This window comes from Protopterus annectens, chromosome 13.part0, assembly GCF_019279795.1.
Source record: "Protopterus annectens isolate FY-2018-M chromosome 13.part0, PAN1.0, whole genome shotgun sequence".
NCBI lineage: Eukaryota > Metazoa > Chordata > Ceratodontiformes > Protopteridae > Protopterus > Protopterus annectens.
In genome coordinates, this window is record NC_056747.1 from 1,059,693,812 (window position 1) to 1,059,717,870 (window position 24,059).

The 24,059-nt window shown below is 43.0% G+C and overlaps 1 protein-coding gene across 3 annotated transcripts in view; it reads right to left on the reverse strand.

Moving 5' to 3' along the window:
• LOC122788117 (transcription factor CP2-like) overlaps positions 1-24,059 on the reverse strand; it is a 343,940-nt gene that overhangs the window by 103,932 nt on the left and 215,949 nt on the right. The window lies entirely within an intron of this gene.

Sequence of the window (24,059 nt, forward strand, 5' to 3'; positions counted from 1 at the left end):
TTAATTTATTAAAAGATATTCTTTATAAGTAAAACCAGCATATTTTAACCATCCTATGACCTTCCTAGTTGAAGTTGTTAGTAAGCCATTAGTATGTGTTCCACATTTTGCCCATTTGTTCCACATTATGAGGGCTAGTGTTCCTCATTTTGGAGATGGAAGGTTGAGCGCTATGGTTCCCTGAGATAGTTCTTGTGAAGTCAAATTGTTCCTCTTTTCTGGGTAGTAAATAAAACAGCATACTGATTTACTTGACTCACTCTTGCTGTCGCTATAACCTCTGTTGTTTTGTCAAAAGTATACTTACAACAAGTTTGACACAACAAGCCTCACAGAGTCAGAAGTCATAACTTTTTTAATGGACACCCACAGCAGCACTATCTGGCAGCTTTTGAAGGCCAATTTTGTCTCAGAAAAGCGATCTCAGACTTTCATATATGGTAATGTTTTTGCTCAAATTCAGCAATGTAATTTACCATAGCAACACTACACTCTTAAGTAACATTGTTAGTCTATACCATAAATAGGCTCTGTCTCTCTCTTCTCTTAGGAACATCTTACCAGAGGTTTCAGTCAGTTTGCCCATACGTATGTCTTGGTTCACATTTTTTGCAGATATTTGAAAAGCTGTGTCCTTAGCATGCCCGGAAGGCAAATGGGTAACTACCAAAGTTTGTTTTTCTTCTCCAAATTGCTAACATATGTTGAAATCTTCATCTCATTTACACACACACACACACACACACACACACACACACACACACACACACACACACACACACACACACACACACACACACACACACCAAGAAAAGTACAGTTTTGTACCTACCATAAATGTAGATGTTCGAGGATTCCATTGCTGCAGTCCTGACTATAGGGTATAGTCCGCGTCCAGTCGGCCCGAATACCAGAGTATAAGGCTGACGTCGGTCAGGGCGCATTAGACTGACGTCAGTACGTCAGGGTACTAATGCGCATGACCAACGTCATATCCTCAGTCTTTTCTTGCCCCAGATGTCAGAAGACCCTAAAAAGACAAGTCCCAAAAAACCTGCCCCAAAAACATGTACAATATATACAACAATATATACAAAAAATATAAGCATGTAAACTCACCTACACAACCACCCCTAAATACAGAGGGGAAGGAGGGAGGGTAAATTGGACTGCAGCAATGGAATCCTCGAACATCTACATCTATGGTAGGTACAAAACTGTACTATGTTCTTCGTCTTCCATTGCTGCAGTCCTGACTATTGGGTAGAATCCCAAAGCAGAGGTAAGGGAGGCTGGCAAATTATAAAGTAGTAGGAGCTGACAACATGCCTTGTAAAACAGCTGTGGCAAAACCAGCCCTAGACTTAGAGTAGATAGGAAGGTGATAATGCCTAGAGAAAGTATGCACTGAACTCCAAGTAGCTGCTTCCAGAATATCCTTAGTTGCCACCCCCCTTAGAAATGCTGTCGAAGTGGCAGTAGCCCTAGTGGAATGAGGCCTAATCCCAGCTGGAATCTCCTTGCCATGATGGGAATAACAAAATGCAATGCAAAAGCCAATCCACCTAGAAATAGTTTGTTTTGACACAGGCTTGCCCTGAGAACTCAAAGCAAAAGAAACAAACAACTGCTGAGACTGCCTAAAATCCTTAGTCCTGCTTAAATAATAACGCAATTGCCTGTGTACATCTAAAGTGTGCAAAATCTTTTCCCCTTTATTTTGAGGATCTGCAAAAAACGTACGCAAATGAATAGTTTGGTTTAAAGCCACACTAGAAACCACCTTAGGCATAAAGGAAGGATTAGTACCTAATGATACCCTATCCTTATGGAAAATCAAAAAAGGCTCTACTGCCATAAGGGCCTGCAACTCAGACACCCTTCTTGCAGAAGTAATAGCCAACAGAAAAGCAGTCTTCCATGACAAATATTTCAATTCAGCAGTAGCTGCAGGCTCAAAAGGTTGTAGAGTAAGTTTTTCCAACACAAAATTGAGATCCCAAGCAGGAGTAGGAGCTCTACGTGGGGGTCTTATATTCTTTGCCCCTCTAAGAAACTGCTTGAACAAAGGATGCGAAAACAAAGGTGGGTCACAATCATAGTGAGCTGAAATTGCTGCAGCATGAATCTTTATGGAAGAGAAGGACAAACCTTTGTCCAATAATTCAGTAAGATATTGAAGAGCCACACTCAAATTAGGCTCAGAAATCTCCAAATTCTTTGCTGTACTCCAAAATAAAAATCTCTTCCATTTTTCTGCATACACTTTCCTTGTACTAGGTCTTCTAGCTTCCATAATCACATTTAAAACTTGTTGAGGAAGTTGAGACCTGCTGTGCTTCAACACAGAATATGCCAAGCTGTTAGATGAAGAGAGTGTAGCTTGACATTGAGCAGATGACCGTCCTTCTGAGATAACAGATGAGGAATCAGAGGTAAAGGCCATGGAGGCTTCTTTACCAGACTCCGTAGTAGAGGGTACCAGTGTTGCCGAGGCCAATCTGGAGCTATCAAAATCATCCTTGGCCTGTCTTGTCTGACCTTTAAAAGTACCTTTGGAAGAAGAGGTAGAGGTGGAAAGGCATACACATGAAGGTTTTTCCAACTGAAAGACAGAGCATCCACTTTCCAAGCCGTGTGATGAAACCCCTTTGTGCAATACTTTGGCAGCTGGTGGTTTAGTGGAGAAGCGAACAGATCTATGTCTGGAGTTCCCCATGACACTGTCAGTTTCTGAAATACATGAAGATCCAGTTTCCACTCGTGGGGATCCATGATTTGTCTGCTTAACACATCCGCTAAGGAGTTCTGTGCTCCTGGCAGAAACCTTGCCTGAAGAGTTAGTTGCAGGCTTAGCGCAGTCTCCCATAAAATCATTGCTTGCCTGCATAGAGGATAAGAATGTGTTCCCCTTGCTTGTTGATGTACCACATGACAGTTGTGTTGTCTGTTAGAATCAACACCTGCCCTGGAAGAAGTAACTCCTTGAAAGCCATCAATGCAAACTGGACTGCTAACATCTCTTTCATGTTGATATGTAGATGCTGTAGTCTGGCAGGCCACTTGTCTTGTATCCACTTTCCATTTAGATGAGCTCCCAAGCAATGTCCGAGGCATCTGTCGTTAAGATCTGACTTGCCTCTGGCCGGGTCACAGAGAGTCCCTTGTTTAGGTGACATTCCTGAGCCCACCACAAGAATTCTTTTTGAAGGCAAGGTATTATTTGAATGACAGTGTCCAAATCCTGGCAGTGCTGTGTCCATACATTTTTGAGATACCATTGTAACTTCCTCATATGCAGTTTGGCATTGGGAAGCACCAGAATACAAGATGCCATGAACCCTAATGCTTGAAGGACTGTCCTTGCAGTCAGCACGGACTGATGAGATAGTTGATGGAAGTAAAGTGACAGACTCTTTTGTTTGTCCGGGGTTAAAAGGCCATCTGGGCTGCTGTATTCAGTCTCACACCCAGAAAGCACATGTCTTGAGAGGGTACTAGACTGGACTTTATTTCGTTCACAGAATACCCTAGGCATCTTAGCACTGCGATAACATATTCCAGGTGCTGTAGAAGAACTTCCCTTTCTTGAGCCAGAATCAGGCAGTCGTCCAAGTAAGGATAGATTTGAATTCCTTGAAGCCTGAAGTAAGCTATCACTGGAGCCAGAACCTTTGTGAACACTCTGGGTGCAGTAGATAAGCCAAAGGGCAATGCAGAGAACTGATAATGAGAATTTCCAGTTCGAAACCGCAGATATTTCCTGCAACTTAGCCTTATAGGCACATGAAGGTAAGCTTCCTTGAGATCTAAAGTTACCATCCAGTGATCTTTGCCCAGCAGAGGTAAAAGCTGTTGTAACGTCAACATCTTGAACTTGGGAATGTCCAGATAAGTGTTGAGGATAGATAAATCCAAAATTGGTCTCCACGTGTTTCCCTTCTTTGGTACAAGGAACAGGCGAGAATAAAATCCTAGGCCCCTTTCTGATACAGGGACTGGCTGAATGGCCCCTATGTGAAGTAACTGTAAAACTTGCTTGTGAGCCTCTTTTCTTTGTTGAGGAGGAACGTCTGGCATGCCTTTGAAAGGGGGCATTGTATGGAAATAAAATCTGTAACCTTGGTGAATGATATCCAACACCCATTTGTCTTGAGTAATTAAATCCCAATTTTCTTTGAAAAGAGACAGTCTTCCTCCCAAAGGAGCTGCCAAACGTGAATCTGCTGGCAGCTGAAAAAACAGGTCATTGGGTCTGTTTACGAAAGGACTGACCCCTGCCCTCACCAGAAGTCTGAGCAGGTGAACTCCCTGTTCTAGGCCTAAAAGAACCTTGAGCCCTGCCCCTACCACGTCTAGACCTACCCCTAGACTGAGAATCATAAGCAGGATATGTCCACCCCTTAGCAGGCCAATTTCTACTAAACTTCGGTGGCTGCACCTGCAAAAAATCTTTAACAGTTTGCATAGACTTAGCTTTGTCCTCCATTTTCTTTAAAACTGCTTCCACAGGCGAACCAAACAACACATCAGACTGTAAAGGAGCATCCAAAATCCTTGTCTTAACATGCTCAGCTAAATTCTGATCCTTCAACCAGGCATGCCTGCGAAGAACAGAACTGGTAGCAGCCACCCTCGAGGAGGCCTGTACAGCATCAAAACCACATTGCAAAGAATGCTTACCCACTTGTTCAGACACATGAACCAAATCCAGCAACTCTTTACACTCAATACCTTCCGCCAAAGCATCCACCTTAGATTTCAATTGTGAAAGGAGATAATTCTGATATTTTAGCATGTGAAACTGACAATTCAAAGCTCTCATGGCTAGAGTGGAAGAAGTATACACTTTCTTTCCCCACCTATCCAAAGCCCGTGCCTCTTTATCAGTGGGAACAGGATTTTTAACCACAGAAGCCTTTACACCCTTAGGCCCTTGAGAAATAGTTTCTGGGTCCGCCCTAGGACTCTTAAACAAATATTTATGAGCTTGGGCACCCTATAATACCTATCAGGCTTAACAGGAGCAGGAGGCAAAGAGTCAGGGTTCAGGGAAGCCTCTGCAAAACATCTTCCACCACATTCAACACAGGAGGAATAGCTAAAGGCCTATGCTGGGGTAAAACAAGAACTCCCTAAGCCTTTTCCTGGAGTCAGAGTAATCCTGGCCTTCCCATTTAAAGTGCTCCCTCATGGAATGCAAAGTCTCTGAAAATGAGAAATCCTCAGGTGGAGAAGCTGTAGGAGTGGAATCATCCACATCAGAATCAGAATAAGTAGGATACTCCTGCATATCTTCCACAGAAGATTCTGAAGCCTCTGAACACTGTTCAAAACTATCAAACTCCGGTTCCACCCTAGGCCTCTTATCAGGCGGGGGCATAGAACCCCTAATCATAGTAATCAAATCTTCTGCCATTTTAAGCATATGTTTCTTAGGTACAGAACCCGAAATGCTAGGAGAAGCCCCACTGAAGCTGAAGTAGGCCTACCTCTCAAAGAAGTTTTGGCAACAGAAGGAGAGGCCCTAACTACCTTGGGAAGAGAGGGAAGAACAGTCACCTGAGAAGCCCCTCAGCCTGGCCTACCTCCTGAGAAGGCACATCCTGTAAGAGTATAGTTTCTGCCTGGGACTCCATGGAAACTCCTGGCAAAACCTCCGGCTCCACTGAGCCTTCTAAAGAACCGGCGTCCGGGACTGCGGTTCCTCAACCCTAGGCTTCACAGTTTTATCCTTGCGCTTCTTGGAGGAAGCGGCCGGAGCATCCGGCGGCATTTTATAATTACAACGCTTCCCAAACACTAACCTGGCACAGTCTAACCTCCTCTTAATAGTGCGTTTGTTAAACCTAGCACAAGAGCGGCAACCAACAACGTCGTGCTCAGGCCCTAAACAAGGTATACACAAGGTATGATAATCCCTATGAGGTATCTGTTTCCCACAAGAAATACAGTTATTCACTTTTTCTGACATCCGGTAAAATACTGAGGCAAGAAAAAACTAAAATGTTCCCCAACGGGGTACTTAGCCAACTCTGTTTCGGTCTGAAACTCCGGTTTCGGAAATATTTCAGTACGCCAACCTGCACTCGCAAAACTGCTTCTGCATCGGACCATGCGGCAAAAAAGACTGAGGATATGACGTCGGTCATGCGCATTAGTACCCTGACGTACTGACGTCAGTCTAATGCGCCCTGACCGACGTCAGCCTTATACTCTGGTATTCGGGCCGACTGGACGCGGACTATACCCTATAGTCAGGACTGCAGCAATGGAAGACGAAGAACATTAATGTATTGCAAACATTTCTGTAAGACCTTTTTAAACTACAGGCTCCAGCACTGCCCTGCTGAGCTGGTATGTAAGAGAGTTTCCCCTGAGAAAATGGGAAATACCCTAAGGGTCATTACAGACTTGTGAACAAGATTCTATGCCTCCATAGCTAATTTGTACAGGAGTTACAACTGAGTGACCCACTACTAGCTGTTGTATCACATCACTGTGGTAACTCTGTGAGGATGTGGACATGGAAGATACCTTGTTTCCAAATGGATTTAAAATCCTTAATGGCCAGTATTACTGCCATTATTTTTCAATGCCCTTTGACTTAGACTCCCTGGCTCTTTAGGGTCCCTGAGTAGGCTCCCCAAGCAATGTCTAAAAAGTCTGTTGTGAGCATGTGGGTGTCAAGATGCAGCTTGAATGGGCCCCCCAGACTAAGGTTCACCTGTTGTGTCTGCTATAAGACTTCTTTCTTGATATAGGGTAGGAGAGGGATGTGATGCTGTAAAGACTTGGCAAGCTGGTGTCATCGCTTTCTGAAGTACCACTGATGTTTCTTCATGAGAAATTTGTTAAAGGGACCATCAGGATGAGAAGGCCATGCAACGCAGTATCCACAGAAACTCTGTTGCACTGATTTGGTTTTGATGTAGTATACATGTAGAGGAAATGGTCAGGAACATGTCTTTTTCCTTGTCAAAAGAAGGCTCATGGTGAATGGTGCTCAGATGAATTCCAATGAACAAGACTTGTCTAGGGAGTATAAAGTGTGACTTTTACATGTTCAGAGTCCAAGGTTTTGGAAGCATGGAAGTAGACTAGGATGATTTGTAGTGCCTTCTGTGCCACGTCTAAGGTTGAGGCCTGAATAACAATTCACCAAAAAAGGAAACAAACTGCTGAAAACACAAAAGTGAAGAACCAAAAGCAAACACCAGAAATAAACGAACAAATTTAATAAGCGCTTTCAGAAAGACTCATATCTTCCCTTCTTCAGACAGACTACTACTTGTTCTGGTATGTAGTTCTGGTTCTTCGCTTTTGTGTTTTCAGCAGTTTGAGGCCTGAATAAGAGAGTCATTCAGATACAGGTCAATATAAATGGCCCTGGTTTGGAAGGAGACAATTACTGAAGATAGACACTTTGCAGATACCTTGGGTAGTGTAACTAGACCAGAGAGCAAGGAAGTGAATTGGAGGTGGCATCCCTCTGCTTTAAAGCTGAAATAATATCTGTCTTCCCTAGCTACGGGTATGTAAACATAAGCATTCTGCAGGCCCAGGGTGACCATGAAGGCTTGAGGAGAGCAGAGAAACACAAAGAAAAATTGAAGGGGCTTGTAGGGCTAGCATCTTGATCTTTGGGTACTTCTACAAATTTATGTAACCTTCACAGGTCTAAAGTGGGTCTCCCTGGTCTGTCATTTTGGGGCATAGGAACAGTCTTGAGTAGAAGCTTGTGCTTTCCTGTTCTTGTGGGACTCTCTTTATGACCCCCCTACAACAAATGATCTTGTAGCAGGCATTGCATTCATTTTATTTGCTTCTCAGAAACTAATGGAATACCTGAGAACTTTGGGTTTTCTAAGAACTGAAGCATGTGTCAAAGCCAAGAGTAGCAAGAACAGTTTCTCCAGAGCATACATGTCAAACTCAGGCCCGCAGTGTAATTATATTTGGCCCGCGGGAAAATACCAAATGTCTACTAGAGCTGGCCCACTGGTATACAGTGCATGCACCGTTAATACTACAAATCCCAGAATGATCAGGACCCACAAGCGCCCCCTCCTCTGTTGACATTCATTAGCGACCTCATGCTACCAGTCACATTGGGCCACCCCTCTCAAAAATGGCCAAACAAAAGGTTGAAAACAGAAACTTTCTAGAAATGTGGGAAGCAGAGTATCTGTTCACAAATGTAAAGGACAGACCTGTTTGTCTTGTGTGCGGAGTCAAAGTAGCTGTAACCAAAGAGTATAACATAAGAAGACACTATGAAACAAAACACCACAACAAGTACAAGGACCTAGACATAGTGCAAAAGCGCCATAAAGTAGAGGAGATGAAAAGAAGTTTAGTTTCACGACAGACTATGTTCACAAAAGCCATATCAGAAAGTGAAGCTGCTGTAAAGGCTAGTTTTATTGTGGCAGCAGAGACTGCAAAATCAGCTCGGCCCTTTAATGAGGAAGAGTTTGTCAAAAAGTGCATGATCAAAGTTTGTGACGTCGTGTACCCAGATAAAAGGCAAGCATTTTTAAATGTAAGCCTTAGCAGAAACACAGTAGCTGATCGTGCATGGGATCTTGCCACAAATCTACATGAACAGCTGATGGAAAAGGGAAAATATTTCATTACATTCTCCCTTGCTGTGGATGAGAGCAGCGACACATCTGATACTGCCCAGCTGTCAGTCTTCATCCGTGGAGTGGACTCAAATCTGTGAGTTACGGTGGAACTTTTGGGATTAAAATCAATGCATGGCACAACCACAGCAAAATAAATCTTTGAAGAGGTTTCCGAATGTGTAACTCAAATGAAGCTACCTTGGGATAAACTTGTGGGACTAACGACAGATGATGCGCCCACGATGTGCGGTCAAAAGAGTGGATTGGTGGCCAGGATTTGGGAGAAGATGTGGGAAGAGAATTGTGCAGGTGAGCTAACTGTTTATCACAGCATCATACACCAGGAGTCATTGTGTGGCAAAGCCCTGAAGATGGAACATGTTATGAGCACCATAACACGAGTAGTTAACTATATAAAAGCTAAAGGTTTGAATCACCGTCAGTTCAAGTCTTTTCTGGAAGAGTGTTGTTTGGAATACCCAGATGTGCCGTATCACACAGAGGTGAGATGGCTAAGCAGAGGAAAAATACTGAACAGATGTTTCGAGCTGCATGAGGAAATTTATCAGTTTCTAGAAAGCAAAGGGAAAGACACAGCAAAGCTCCAGAATAAAGAGTTTCTGTCTGAGCTGGCATTTCTCTTTTGACATCACAAGCCATCTCAATGTGCTGAATCTGCAGCTTCAGGGGCAGGGCCATGTCATCTCAGACATGTATGCTGCAAGGAAACCTGGGCCATTTTCCTTGCTGCCAAACTATAAAAACACAGATCTCTACCACCATGTTCCCAAGTGCACAGTTTGCTGAAAAACTCGACGTACTCAGCACTGAGTTTACCCGGTGATTTGCTGACTTTGATGCCCAGAAATGTAGGTTTGAACTGCTTAGTAATCCATTTGCAGTTGATGTGGAAAGCGCACCAACTAACCACCAAATGGTGCTGATTGAACTCCAGTGTAATGACATGCTGAAGTCAATGTATGATGCTGTGGGCGCTGCAGTTTCCACGTCACATCCCTGACACAATGCCCCATCTTTCTACCCAGTCTGCTAAAATGTTCTCTATATTCGGCAGCACATATCTGTGTGAGCAACTATTCTCCTTGAAGAAGATGAACAAAACATCACACAGGAGTCGTTTCACTGATGAACACCTTCACTCAATCCTGGGGATTTCCTCAGCTCAGAGCCTGACCCCAAACATTGATGAACTAGCATCCAAGAAGAGATGCCAGGTATCTGGCTTGGACCAGTGTGCATCAGAGTAGATCAGAGTGTAGCAAACTGAGCTTGAATGAATTTTATCTTTATGCACTTTTCCTTGCTACTCCAAGGCATGGACTTGAATAATTGGATTTTCGTTGAAGGAAATTATTATTATTGTTAGCCTGTGAAAAAAAGGTTACAGTTGAAATTTAACTCAGAAGGCTACAAATAGAGAAAGAGGCGTAAGATTCTGTAAAAAATTTTATTTAAGAAATGAATGCCACAGACGTGTCTTGTATTTGACATTTGATTTCACGTGTTTATACTGTACTATAGTATTAAGCTTTGCTTGTTCCAGATTCACTATTTAAGCAAAACTTAAAGTTTGTTTCTGTATGAAAAGGTTCATCGTTATACCTGATGAGAAGGAAAAACTTCCTCAATTTTAAAATTTTTTTCAATAAATATCAAGGTTGGCCCACGACTTTGTTCAAGTTTTTAATTTTGGCCCACTGTGTATTTGAGTTTGACACCCCTGCTCTAGAGTAATGTTCTTCATTTATTCTATGTAGAGGTCTATTAATTTATCCTTTGTTGACTGGATTAGTCATCTCATTTTAGGGGAGAACCAAAGTGATATTTACACTACTGGGGGAAATCTGGCAAGGGCATTGGAGAACTTCCCTTACTCTTTTCGATAAGTGCCATACGTTTTACATTCACCTGAGCTACCACCAACTCAAGCAGACTGGACTTTGGTTTTATGTCTCATGCAAAGGATGACACACTTAGAAGTGCAATACCCCCTAATGCTGCACTATAGTGTCAATCTAATCACCTGGAGTGAGAATAGAATCCACAGCCTTCTGGTCTTCCAGCAATAAAGGCATGTGTGCTACCTGTTACACTACTGACAATACATAAGCTCAGGTCTAGGCGGCTACCCATCCTTTGGATTTGATGAAAGGAGGAGAAGAGTTATTTAGTAGGGGCAAAAGGCTGGGATGGAATTTGGTGTGTAGGGGAGGGAGGTGGAGTCATAGCTATTGTCTGATAGGGTCTTTGCCTTGAGGGTCCCAGGTTTTCCCTTCAAATCAGCTTGCCACTTTAAATGTATTGGTCTTTCCTAAATTTTGTCTGTTTACTTTTCTCTTCTCAATAGTGGAAATGCCATCTATTTGTGAGGATAGTTGTGGCTGTACCTAGGTGAAGGGACGTGAAATATCTGTTTTACAGACTACATAGCTTTTCCCTTTTCCTTCAGTCTCTTAAATACTTATTCTGCAGGGGAAAGTACCTTCTTCTCCAGTGGTGCATTAAGAAGATGTGATTTGACATGATCTGGCAGGGGCTGAGCCCACAGCCAGGCATGTTTTCCAGTGACTGACCCAGTGACATCAGCCCTGCATGTAGGATTCACAGTACCATAGCCACACTTGATAGAATGTCTTCTAACTTGAGCTTGTGGTGGCTTATGTCTAGCATCTTATCTTTCAGGATCTTACCCTCAGACTCACCAGCTGTATCCTTCAGATAAGGCAGGAGAGTCTCTTGGTACATAAGCATAAGTGTTTGGCAGTTTAGGTCCATGAAGAACAGAAAAGTAAAAATGAAAGCATTCTTTCCGAAGCAGTCAAGTGTCTTACCCACCCTGTCAATGGGATTCTTGGACTTAACCCCATTAGACCCTTTCCTGTCAGGAAGAAATACTATAGCTGGATCAGCAACAGGACTTTTGTAGAGGTACTTGCAGGAATCCACTACTCTGTAGAACTGGCTTCCTGTGAGCAGGGGTTGAGAGTCAGATTACAGAGATGCACTCCTGAAAGCATTTTCTTATACCTCAATGGCTGGAGGCAAGGCTAGTGGTGTTGGCTGTGGTAGACCATAAGTTTTCAGTATCTCTTCTGGGCATCCAAGAACTCTCAAGGTTTGATCAGACCCAGTTTACTCAAAGCTGGGTGGTGGTGGCTTTCAGGCTCTGAGTGAAGGTTCTCAGCCTCACACTATTTCTTTTCTTGATGGCGCTTCTTATCTTTTTGGTGAATGAACCAAGGAGGGCCTGGCAGACACCATGGTGGTCCTGGACAAGATATTCATCTTTTTTTTTCTTATTGAGGTAGGCTTGGAGAGTTATTTCTTTTTTTGCTTCTTCTGTTCTGGTACCATGCAGCTCTCTAGTTGTTCTTCTGGCATCCATGCCTGCCTAAACCCTGATTACCCTGTTTGGGTACCTTTGGTGTTACTCTTTCCCTGGTGGGCCCCCAACTACTTGGGAAGTCAACCTCAACAGTAACTCACTTCTAGTCCTAGGTAGTGGGAGATCTACTAGGGATTTGTGTGAATAGAGCCAGAAGCCATCTTATTTATGGCACTTGTTTAATGTCTGTATCATAGGTGTGGCAGTACAAGGGCATCAGAGACATCATCATGTTTCATAAGATAGTGGATGTCTTGGTATCCACCAGAAGTCACACAGGCATCAGTCTTCCCCATATCCTGCCTTCCCAGTATAGGACAGCTATTTGTTATCCACTTCATTGTATCCTGTCTCATCTGGCCCTACCTGTGGCTACATTCCTTAACACTGGTCACTGGAAGTACAAAAGGATAACCTACCTCTGCATTACTGGGCCACTTGGCTTGGAAAGACTTAATTCTCTGCTGTATGGTCTTCTTATCAACCAGGGAGCAGAAGGGCCATGATACAATGTTGTGTCTCATCCCCAGATAAAATAAGCACTAAATACGGAAATCCTTGCTGAAATCTGTCTTGTAATCCTTGGAGAAGGATTTAAATTTGGTTTACAAAGGTAATTAAATTATTTGTTTTAGTAACCTCTGGCATCTAGTGCCCCCGATACCCATAAACTCCTAAAATAATACACATGTAGAAAAAGTACTAAAAGATTTTCCCCAGCGCTATAGCAAGGTTTGTTGCCTCCCTAGGAAATGCTCACATTTGACCTCCCTTTCAGCTTCTCACTGTGAAGTTGAGGACCAAATAATGTACTCTAACATTTGAGGGTGAACAAAGAGCTATTGTATGTAAGAACTGTAATACCTTCTTGCTAGAGTTCACTGACTATCATTTATATTTAAAAAAGGTATTCAAGCTAAGCAAAGAAGTATTATATACATACATAACAGTTCTTTGCTAAATTGTCAAATATCTTTGATTAACTGTAGCAAAGAGCTTTACTACCTCCATGATACAGTTCCAAACACACAAACACTAACTGACTGATGCTGCTTAACTTATTAGTGCCTACTGGCAGTCAGTTAACTAAGTATTACATTCCTAACTAACTGCAGGCTGGATCACAATTGCTTAGAACTGTGGTTCTGATGGAAAATTAAGTTAAATAATATCGTTTCAGGTTTGAGTAACAAAAGCAGCTTTTTGCATTTCTTGTTTGGCTAAAATATTTTTTCATATTTAATATGCTTAATCACAGCATAGAATACTGCAAATTCAGTATCACAGTTTAGCCCCAACCAAACAACAATGTTGTGTGTGGTCTGTGTTTCAGTAGTATCAACTTGAATGGGACAAGACAGCCCTCAAAACTTGTGCTATAGGCATGATTAACACCACAAAATGATTTAACACTGTTGGCATTATAAACTTAAATGATAATCGGTATGGCCAGTAGGGACTGATAGTCATAGCTTCTAAAGTCATAACCATGCCCCGAATAGCTTGCACTCTGTTTGTCCGGCCCTTGCTATGGTTTTGATTTTCCCCAAAAGAGTACTTACCTGCTAAGGATGAAGGTAGGCTGAACTGATGATGATAACAACGACGATGATGATGATCATGATGCAATGAGATATACGAGAGGATTTCTGTCTATACACACTGAGCAGAGTGGAGGAGGGGCATTGACTACAACTCTGATCTGAGATAAGTATCCTGTTTTTTTGGCTTATTTATACTGGTTATTGCTTCTAGCAATTTATATATAGCACTTTTATTGCCTGCTGCATATGTTTTAACTGTATTTTATTGCTATTAACTAATCTGCATGGGTAACTGATTTGTTTACAGTTAAAAGCATTCTGTAGAGTCTCCTTGCTCTTTTATCTGTTTAAAAACTTTCATTTTGTGGCTCACTGCTGTCATAAAGATTTCTGTAGTGTTTACTGTCTAAAAGAGTGTAGGCTAATAGCTTTAGTATTGTCCCAGTTCAGATTTGCTGGCTCTGGGCCTGTTTGTTTTTGCAGTGATTGTTCTGAGCACATGACTAGGCCATCTTCAATTAGCCGAAGCCTAGGCCATCTTCAATTAGCCGAAGCCTTTCTTTACCTTCATGGCAGGATTGTGTTGACTGGCTGTTGGCTAGTGTGGGCTGTTTTTTTTGTGCTTTTTTTTTTAAAAAAAGTTGTCTAAGGTTGTAACTTCTGGTATTTAAGCCCTAACTTTGAGAGGATTTCTGTCTATACACACTGAGCAGAGTGGAGGAGGGGCATTGACTACAACTCTGATCTGAGATAAGTATCCTGTTTGGCTTATTTATACTGGTTATTGCTTCTAGCAATTTATAGATAACACTTTTTATTGCCTGCTGCATACTTTTTACTGTATTTTATTGCTATTAACTAATCTGCATGTGTAACTGATTTGTTTGCAGTTAAACGCATTTTGTAGAGCCTCCTTGCTCATTTATCTGTTTAAAAACTTTCATTTTGTAGCTCACTGCTGTCATAAAGATTTCTGTAGTGTTTACTGTCTAAAAGAGTGTAGGCTAATAGCTTTAGTATTGGTCCGCACCCTCCCTCCCTGTTCGTGTCTTGTGGTTATACTTGGTGACTTTGCAGTTGCCCACCCCTACTGTAAATTTGATCTGGGACACTCCTCCCAGTCAAGTGTCATTAGCTCATTCTGCCTAATACAGAGAGAACACCTGAGAAGGCCTTCTGTTCCTCCTTTCTCCCTTTCTTAAAAAAAAAAATTGCCTGAATCTCCTTGTGTTCTCACTGTGCTTTTCAAACATTTTGGAAATATAGAGTATATTTTAGTGCATTTATTAAAACTGTATTGGCCTTAATATTGCTACAACTCAAGTGCGCTAGGTTGCACTGTATCTGAATTGTTTAAGTGTGCTTTAGCTGCTTTTCTGTATATATAGACTTCTCTGTATATGTAGACTAGCTACTTCTTCTTCTTCTTCTTTCGGCTTTTCCCGATTAGGGGTTGCCACAGCGGATCATCTGTCCGCTCATGATTGGCAGTGGAGTTTTACAGTGTCGAGTTGCCAGCCCGGCGCCCAACCTTCCACAGAAGACTCACACACGCACACACTCACACCTAGGGCCAATTTAGAGTGTCCAGTCCACCTACTGCATGTCTTTGGGATGTGGGAGGAAACCAGAGCACCCGGAGGAAACCCACGCGACCACAGGGAGTACATGTTATTCTACAGTATTACTGCCTCTTAAACCGTTTTTCAGTTGTGCACTTGCTTTGCTTCATTTAAAAAGTTTTAAATTGCTAATTTTGTAGAGTTTTAATTGCATTTACTGTTTAGGACTACGCACTTAAGTGCGTTAGCCTTTTCTGTGTTTATTTACTATATTATTGCATTGCTTAGCCTGTTTTAACCAAAAAAAAAAAAACTATCTTGTTTGCTTGTTTCCCACCTTTCCTAGCCAGTAAAGTCCAGGTCCTAGGCTTTGCTTGTCTCAGGACTTTATTTTCTGTGTTCAGAGCTATCCAGACCTTGCTGTGGTAGAGGGAAGTCCTACTGCTTACCAGTGGGAGTGGTGAGCATTGTACTGCCTATCTAACGCTAGATGAGTGGTTTCTAGCTCTGAAATTGTAATTTTATTAGACTTTTTGGGCTGATTTCTATCCCTTTCAACTTTCTGGCTTAAAAATGCATGTGTTTGTGCATTTTTTGCATTGTGCAGCACCGCAGGGCTATGGTTAAACTATTCCAGGTGCCAGAAAGTCTGCTCTTCAAATTTTCTCTTAGAACTAGCTGGTTTCTCAGTAGTAGCACTAAAATCTGAACCCCTGTGACTAGCACTTGCTCTAGCAACACATAGCACTTCAAAACCCACACCATCAACACTCACACAGAGCAACACTAAACTCACATATGCGGAGGCCCTTAACATTAACCTGCCCAAGCAACAAGGACTTCCGAAGCTGAAACGCAAACAAACACCAGTCACAACCAAAGTGACACATAGCTCACAACACCAGTGTGCCACCCAACAACAGCCCCTAAGGCAAGACAATGTACCAAACACTTTAGTCATAGGTGATGCTATAGTCAGGCACACTGATGTCCCACTCACCAGGCTGAACAAGGAGAAAATTACAGTCAGCTGCCTGTTGGGTGCCAGGATCTGCCACATAATGCATGCACTCAAGTCACTCCACAACAAGTATAAATATGACTCCGTCATTGTCCATGTTGGAGTGTATTCCTTGAGACGTACCTCCCTGGACTACATGAAAAGAGACATGCAAGAGCTCTTGGATCATGTGGCCCAGGTAGGTATGGCCCTAGCCCTGAGTAGCATCCTGCCTTCATCCAGAATGATACCACAGTACAAGGACAAAATGATTGACTTCAACAACTGGCTAAGCTTCTGATGTCATTCAAAGGGGATCCAGTATTTGTCTGCCTGGGAAGACATGATCAACAAACCACAATGCTTTGCCAGAGATGGTCTGCACCTGTCACCCTTGGGATTCAGATTACTGGGTAAAGCTCTTGCCACCCCTATAGTGCCTTTTTTAGGCAAGGTTCAAAGGACAAAACCACCACCGTAACAGATACAAGCATGCAAAATCTGAAGGTAATGCTACTCAATGCTAGAAGTCTAAACCTCAAAATGCACTCTCTCGATGTACTCCTAAAAATGGAGAACATCGATATCTGTGCAGTGACTGAGACCTGGTTCAAGGCTCCAGAGAGCACCCCTGCAATACCAGGCTACAACTCATACCACACTTTTCGGCCACCAAACAAGACCAAAACACTAAAGGTGGAGGAGTGACTCTATTCACCAAGGATATTCACACCTCCAGGCTAGTTGCCAAACACAATGCATCTGAAATTCTCCAGGAGCAACTAACACTGGGTAAGACTGCAATCCAAATTGTAGCTTGCTACAGATCCCCCACCATGCCCCAAAATTCTCACTACACCTTTCTAAACATACTGGAAAATATTAAGATACAACCAAACACCCTAATACTGGGTGATTTCAACTACCCTGCCATTAACTGGGAAAACTACTCAGGTACCAACACCTTTTCCCAACGGTTCTTGCAATTCATAAATTCCAATTCCCTGGATCAACTAATCCATTGTCCCACCAGGGGCTCCAATATCCTAGACCTGGTCATTATCAACATGGGAGATAGATGCTCCACACCAGTAGTCACCCCCTCATTGGTCAGGTATGACCTTAAGCAAATCACCCTTGACATCCATATCCCCCCACCATTAAGGAAACCTCCATAAAAAAACTTCTCCAAAGCCAGATTCAGGCTGCTCAAGTCAGAAGTGACAAACTTCATGGCACCCATGCAGATTGGATTTGACCGTTCAACTGCTGAATCCTACACTAAGGCACTGTATGAGCACATACACTCATGCATGGATTGTGCCATCCCAAATAGAACCAAGATGCTCTCCTCCAAAAAAAGGAAGCCAATCTAGTGATCCCCTGCCATAAACAAACTATACAACAGAAGGAAGAAACTGTTGCAGAAAAGAGGAAAACCACAGGATGCAAAAAACTCCCTTAACAGCCTCAGTAAGAAGCTGAGATCCATCATAAAATCCTCAAAAGCTAGTTACGAAAATAAAATTGCCAAAGATTCCAAAGACAACCACAAAGCATTCTATAGTTATGTCAAGAATCTAAATGGCAATGCTCAGATCTGCTCTGAGCTACAACAGAATGGCATTAAATACACTGATTCCAAGGATATTGCCAGTATCCTGGCAGATCAATTTAGTGCCAACTTCACCCCCCTCTCACCCCCTAAAGGGCCCATCTCAATACCAAAAAATTGCCAAATTCTGGTAATCACGGCCACACAGGTAGAAATCGCACTCTCCAAAGCTAAGAATACAACATCCATGGGACCAGATGACATCTCAGGCTGTGTACTACATGAACTACAAAATGGACTGGCACCTCACCTAAGTGTCATGTTTAATTATAGCCTCACCTCAGGCTTCATGCCCACTGAGTGGTGCACAGCTACAGTTATCCCACTCCACATGGGGGGATCCACCTTGGATCCCGGAAACTACCGTCCCATCAGTCTGACAAGCCTGATCAACAAGGGCATGGAATGCATTATCATGGAACTTATGAAAAAAGACATTGGCAGCATTCAAGCACTGGACCCCACCCAGTTTGGGTTCATGAAGGGCCGATCTTGTATCCTGAACCTGATTGACTTCTTAGAATCAGTCTCCAGAGCTGTGGATGAGGGTAAGGCGGTCCACACAGCCTATCTGGACCTCACCAAGGCCTTCAACACCATCCCCCACTCTGGAATCATAGATAAACTTACTAAGCTGGGCATAAATCCCTACGTCACTAGATGGGTTGCCAACTGGCTTACTGACAGAACCCAGACTGTAAAAGTAGCCAACTCCAAATCCAGCTCCAGACAAGTGACAAGTGGAGTACCTCAGGGTTCAGTCATGTGACTGCTCTTGTTTGGCATTTACTTCTCTGAAGTACAGGCCAACACTAAGGGACTCTGGCTAACAAAGTTCGCAGATGACTGCAAACTGGGAGCCATTATTAATTCCCCAAATGATGTGGATATTCTACAAAAGGGCCTTACAGAAGCAGATGTTTGGTGCCAGAGCCATGGGATCAAGCTTAATGCCAAGAAATGTATAGTTATCCCCTTTGGGAAAAACCATGTACCCATGAATTACCACATAGGTGGCAGTACACTAAACATTGAAAGTGTGATGAGAGACTTAGGGACACAGGTGGACAGTGGTCTCACCTTCGATAAACACATCGCCATGACAGTCAGGAAATCCTTCTATGTGGCATACCTCATCACTAAGGGCTTTTCATCCAGAAAAAAGGAGGTCATTGTCCCACTGTACTCATCCTTCATTAGACCCATTATAGAGTATAACGCCCCATTTGGTATGTACCTCACAAGATATCTGCAACAGCTGGAAAGGCCGCAGAAATACCTCACTAAAAGAATCACAGGCCTAAAGCAGATGCCATATGCTGACCTTCTAAAAAAACTCCAGCTATACTCTGTGGCATATCATCTACTCAGAGGCGATCTCTGCTTAACATACAAGGCCATGTCAAACCCTGAGCTGGTGGACATGCTCCACTTTAAGAAATCCCAATCCCTCAGAGCCACACGCTCCAGGGATCTAAGCCTTGTCATCACAATGAACAAAACATGCTGGAGGGATAGGTTCCTGACCCAGAGACACCCCATACTCTGGAATAGACTGCCCATACATGTCAAGCAGAGCACCTCCTTGGCCCTCTTCAATAGGAACCTTGATGATTGGATGGGAGATAGGAAAGTCACCCCTGGGATCATGTCAATCACCCTGCTAGACAGGGGTCCAGGGAAGTAAATGTTGTGTTAAGAAATATCCAGGGAATTGTTATGGCTAGGCTTGTATAGGCCCTAGGCCCGATAGCCTAGTACCAACCTATGAGTATACCAATACGCTTTAGCAATAAAGCACTGTAGATAACATAGGCAGATACCTCTCTTATACCTCAGACATGTTGAAATCCAGACAGAAGGGTATCTGCCTGGATTAGACAGAGAGGAGTTCAAAACACTGGAAGATGGGACTGACACTGTGCATTCTGCATCAGAAGTCCTCGCAGTATAGAGGCTAATGCAACAGTGAAGCACATAATCAGCATTGCATTAGCAAATGCTGCTATACGTAAGCCCTGGACAAGGTGTTGATGAAAGATCAGATAGATCCCAAACAGATGCTTTATGGTGACTCACTCATGAAAAAGGAAATGTGGTAGCTCCTGCCATAGTGGAGTATGCTTTACTGAACACCTTTATTGTTTTGCCAGTAATAGTTTGACAGCCATTTAGTTAGTGTTCACATAGTACCTGGCTTATCCTGGTTTCTTGGCACAGAGGATACAAAAAGCTGGTATGTTTGGCTGAAATTTGTGACTTCAACTGCCTCTGCATGCCATTAAGTGCAGCTATTGTTCCCCATTATCTTGACTTTTTTTTAAAATAGTAATTGTATTAGCTGAGTCAATGGCAGTTCTTATACTACTTAATGTATGAACGAGGGTTGGTCCTAAATTCCACCTTGTCCTTGTAGAGGACTATATGAAGGTTGTTACACAGTAGGGCTTGCAGTACTGAGATTCTTTTTGCTGAGACAATGACCATAAAAAAAAAAAACAAAAGTTTTCCAGGAAATGTACCAGCTTAAAAGGAGTGAAGGTGATTATTATATTACAATGTTAACGTCTTATGGAAGGGTTACTGCCCTCCTTGAAGACATCAATTGAAAAATTGCCTTCAGAAACTGTTTGACAGGAAGTACAGAGGCCAGTGGAGGTTTCAGAGACAGGTTAAGCTGAAATAGCTGAGGGCTGCACTTTGACCGAGATGTAAGCAAGGCCTTTATCAAATCAGCCTGCAGGACAGAGCAGCTTTCCTATACTTCAGTGAGGCATTCTCTATCTAGTGGCTTTACTGCAGTTGTGGTTTTTTTCATCAAAACTTCTCCAACTTTATTGAGTAAGTCAGATGTCTACTGGTGTGTATTTTTCTCTTACCTTTTCCCATTGTAAGTGTGACCATGGAGTTGGTAAATATATTTTTCTTTATTAAGTATAAGTTATAGGGGCAATGTCTATAGCAAAGTCTCCCTTGTGGGGATGGGGGGGGGGGGTCCAAGGGACTTATCCCACATAAAAATATAAATGTTTTAGTTTTTAGTTACCATGACTTATGTTTCACAACATTAAAAATCATTGAAATGTGACTTACTTCTGAATGATCCATTTGAAGGCAGGGAAACAAAACAGAGCAGGACATCTTAACATAAAAACTTTTTTGGATAACATGCCAGAATGTGCGCATCTGATGGAAAATCTTTTTCTATTTACTGAGATAAGATTTCCTGGTGGCAGGCTTCCTGCCCTATTGTTGGATGCACATGACATAAACTGGAAATGCATTCCAACATGTGGTCAGGCATTTATCCTCCAGGTTGCTAGTTCAAAGTTGTTTTGGTGTAGGTATATTAGACTTCTTTCTTATTGAGTTTGGAACATGCAAGGGGTTGGAAGGATTAGGGGTTCCATTTAGATTAACTGTACACCTGCTGGGAGAACCCAGATATGATTGACAGACCATGATGCTTTGTCAGAGATGGCCTGCATCTGTCTCACTTAGGCTTCAGGCTTCTGGCAAAGGCACTTGCCTCCCCCATAGTGCCTTTTTTAGAAGAAGTGATGAGGTTAAAATTACCAACATAAAAATTTCAACAAAACCCAAATTAAAGGTCATGCTGCTAAACTCTAGGAGTCTAAACATGAAACTGCAGTCACTGCAAGCATTCTTAACCCTGGAAAATGTTGACATCTGCGCAGTCACAGAAATCTGGTTCAAAGCTGTGGAAAGCACCCCAGTTACACCTGGTTACTCATCCTATCATACATGCAGATCCCAAACTGCGGGTAGTAAAGCCAAAGAAGGTGGCGTTTCAATATATATTAAAGACATACACACCTCCAGGCTGGTCAAATAATATGACGCACAGGAGACACTCCAGGTGCAGTTAACCATTACAAGACCCCTATACAAATCATAGCTAGATACCGGCCCCAAATCTGACTCAAGATGCCTAAACTGCCTATCTAGACCTCTTTGAATCTGTCAAGATTCAGCCCTGATCCTGGGTGACTTTAACTACCCAAACATAGACTGGAAGAACTACTCATGCCAGAACACAAATGCCCAGAGATTCCTCAGTTTTGTCAGTGCAAATGCTTTGTAACAGCTAGTCGATACCACCACAAGAGGTGATAATATCTTGGACTTGGTATTAACCAACATGAGTAACCACTGCAGCATCCCTGCATTATCATCCTCCCTTGTAAGATCCGACCATAAAGCGGTCACATTCGAAGTCACTATCCCCCCGACCCCCCTCAAGCTAGGGTCAAACAAAAAAAACCTTCTCCAAAGCTGATTACAGCCTCCTGAGGGATGGTATAAACAGCTTCACAGCCCCCCCCCTCTAGGAACTGGCACCAGTATCCAAAACTATGCCAAATTACTATACGAACATTTATATAGATGCATGGAATCAGGAATACCTGACAGGACTAAACCATCCTCCGCAAGGAAGAGTAAACCTGTATGGTGGACATCTGCAATAAATAAAGTCTTTAACAAAAGAAAAAAAAATGCAGTCCAGGACCAAGAAGGAGCAGGTGCCCAATTGGAAGCAATCTCTCCTTAGCCTAAACAAGCAAATCAGAGAGCTGGTGAAATCCTCCAAAGCAAACTTTGAGTCCAGATTGGCCACATCTGCTAGAAACAATCATAAGGCCTTCTTCACATACGTCCGTAGTCTCAAAGGTAGCACCCAGATCTGTTCAGAACTGGTGGTCAAGGACATCACATATACAAATGCCATAGATAAAGCAAACTTGCTGACTGACAGATTCAGCAAAAATTTCATGCCTCTGTCCTCCCCAGCAGTAAATCAGGAAATTCCCAGTACCTGCCCCCTTCCTCTTATATCAAGGGATCAAATCATCACTGCTCTCTCAAAGGCACAAAATACAGCCTCAATGGGACCAGATAACATCCCAGGCTGCATCCTACATGAACTCAGGCAGGAACATGCAGCACTATTAGGCGCCCTATTCAACCAAAGCCTGAGTACCAGCTTTGTCCCAAATGAGTGGAGACAGTCACTGTCATCCCTTTACACAAAGGTGGAGTGTCCACTGATTCAGGAAATTATAGACCCATCAGCCTAACTAGCCTGATCTGCAAGGCCATGGAATGAATTATCATGGACCTCATTAACAAGGACACTGGCAACCTCCAAACACTCAATCCTACACAGTTTGGCTTTGTCAAGGGGTGGTCATGTCTGTTAAATTTGGTCGACTTTTTTGAGACAGTTACCAAAGCCATGGAGAAATGGAAGGCAGTGCACACCACCTACCTTGACTGGGCCAAAGCCTTTGACACTATTCCCCATTCAGGCATAATAGAGAAACTCATCTAGGCATCAGTCCATATGTTACCAGATGGGTAGCTAACTGGCTCACTGATAGAACCCACAAAGTCAAAGTAGGGGAAGCCACCTCAAGCAATAGACCCGTATTGAGTGGCATACCCCAGGGTTCGGTCTTGGGGCCTCTGTTATTTGGGATATACTTTTCTGAGGTGCAGGCCAAAACTAATGGGCTATGGCTGACCAGGTTTGCAGATGACTGCAAGCTGGGCGCAGTCATCAATTCCCCTAGTGACGTGGACATCCTCCAAGAGGGTCTCACCCAAACAAATTACTGGTGCCAGAAACATGGCCACAAGCTGAATACAAAAAAATACATCATCATCCCCTTTGGGGAGAGTGACTTCCCCACAAATTATCACATTAATAACAATGTCCTAAGCAAGCAGACAGTAGTGAGGGATTTGGGCACCCAGATTGAGAGCAACCTGACTTTTGACCACCGTGTTGCTTCCACTGTACGGACAGCTTTCTACATGGCTCACCTCATAAGTAAGGGTATCTCATCCAGGAACAAGGAGGTCATAGCATCCCTGTATTCTTTCCTTATAAGGCTCAGTATTGAGTGCAATACCCCATTCGGCATGTACCTCGCAAAGCACATGCAGCAGCTGGAGAGACCACAGAGGTTCCTCACCAGGAGAATCCAAGGCCTCAAAAATCTACCATACACAGATAGGCTAAAATCCCTATCCCTCTACTCTGTTTCATATAGGCTACTCAGAGGTGACCTTTGTCTGGCATACAGGGTGATCTCAGACCCCGCCTTGATGGGAATGCTGCATATCTGCATGTCAAGCTTCACTTGAGTAACCCGCACAAGTGGCCTTAACCTGGTCTGTGACATCAACAGGACTTGTTGGCAGGACAGATTTTTGTCCCAGAGACTCCCCAATCTGTGGAAAAGACTCCCTCTTCATGTCAAGCAGAGTACCTCTTT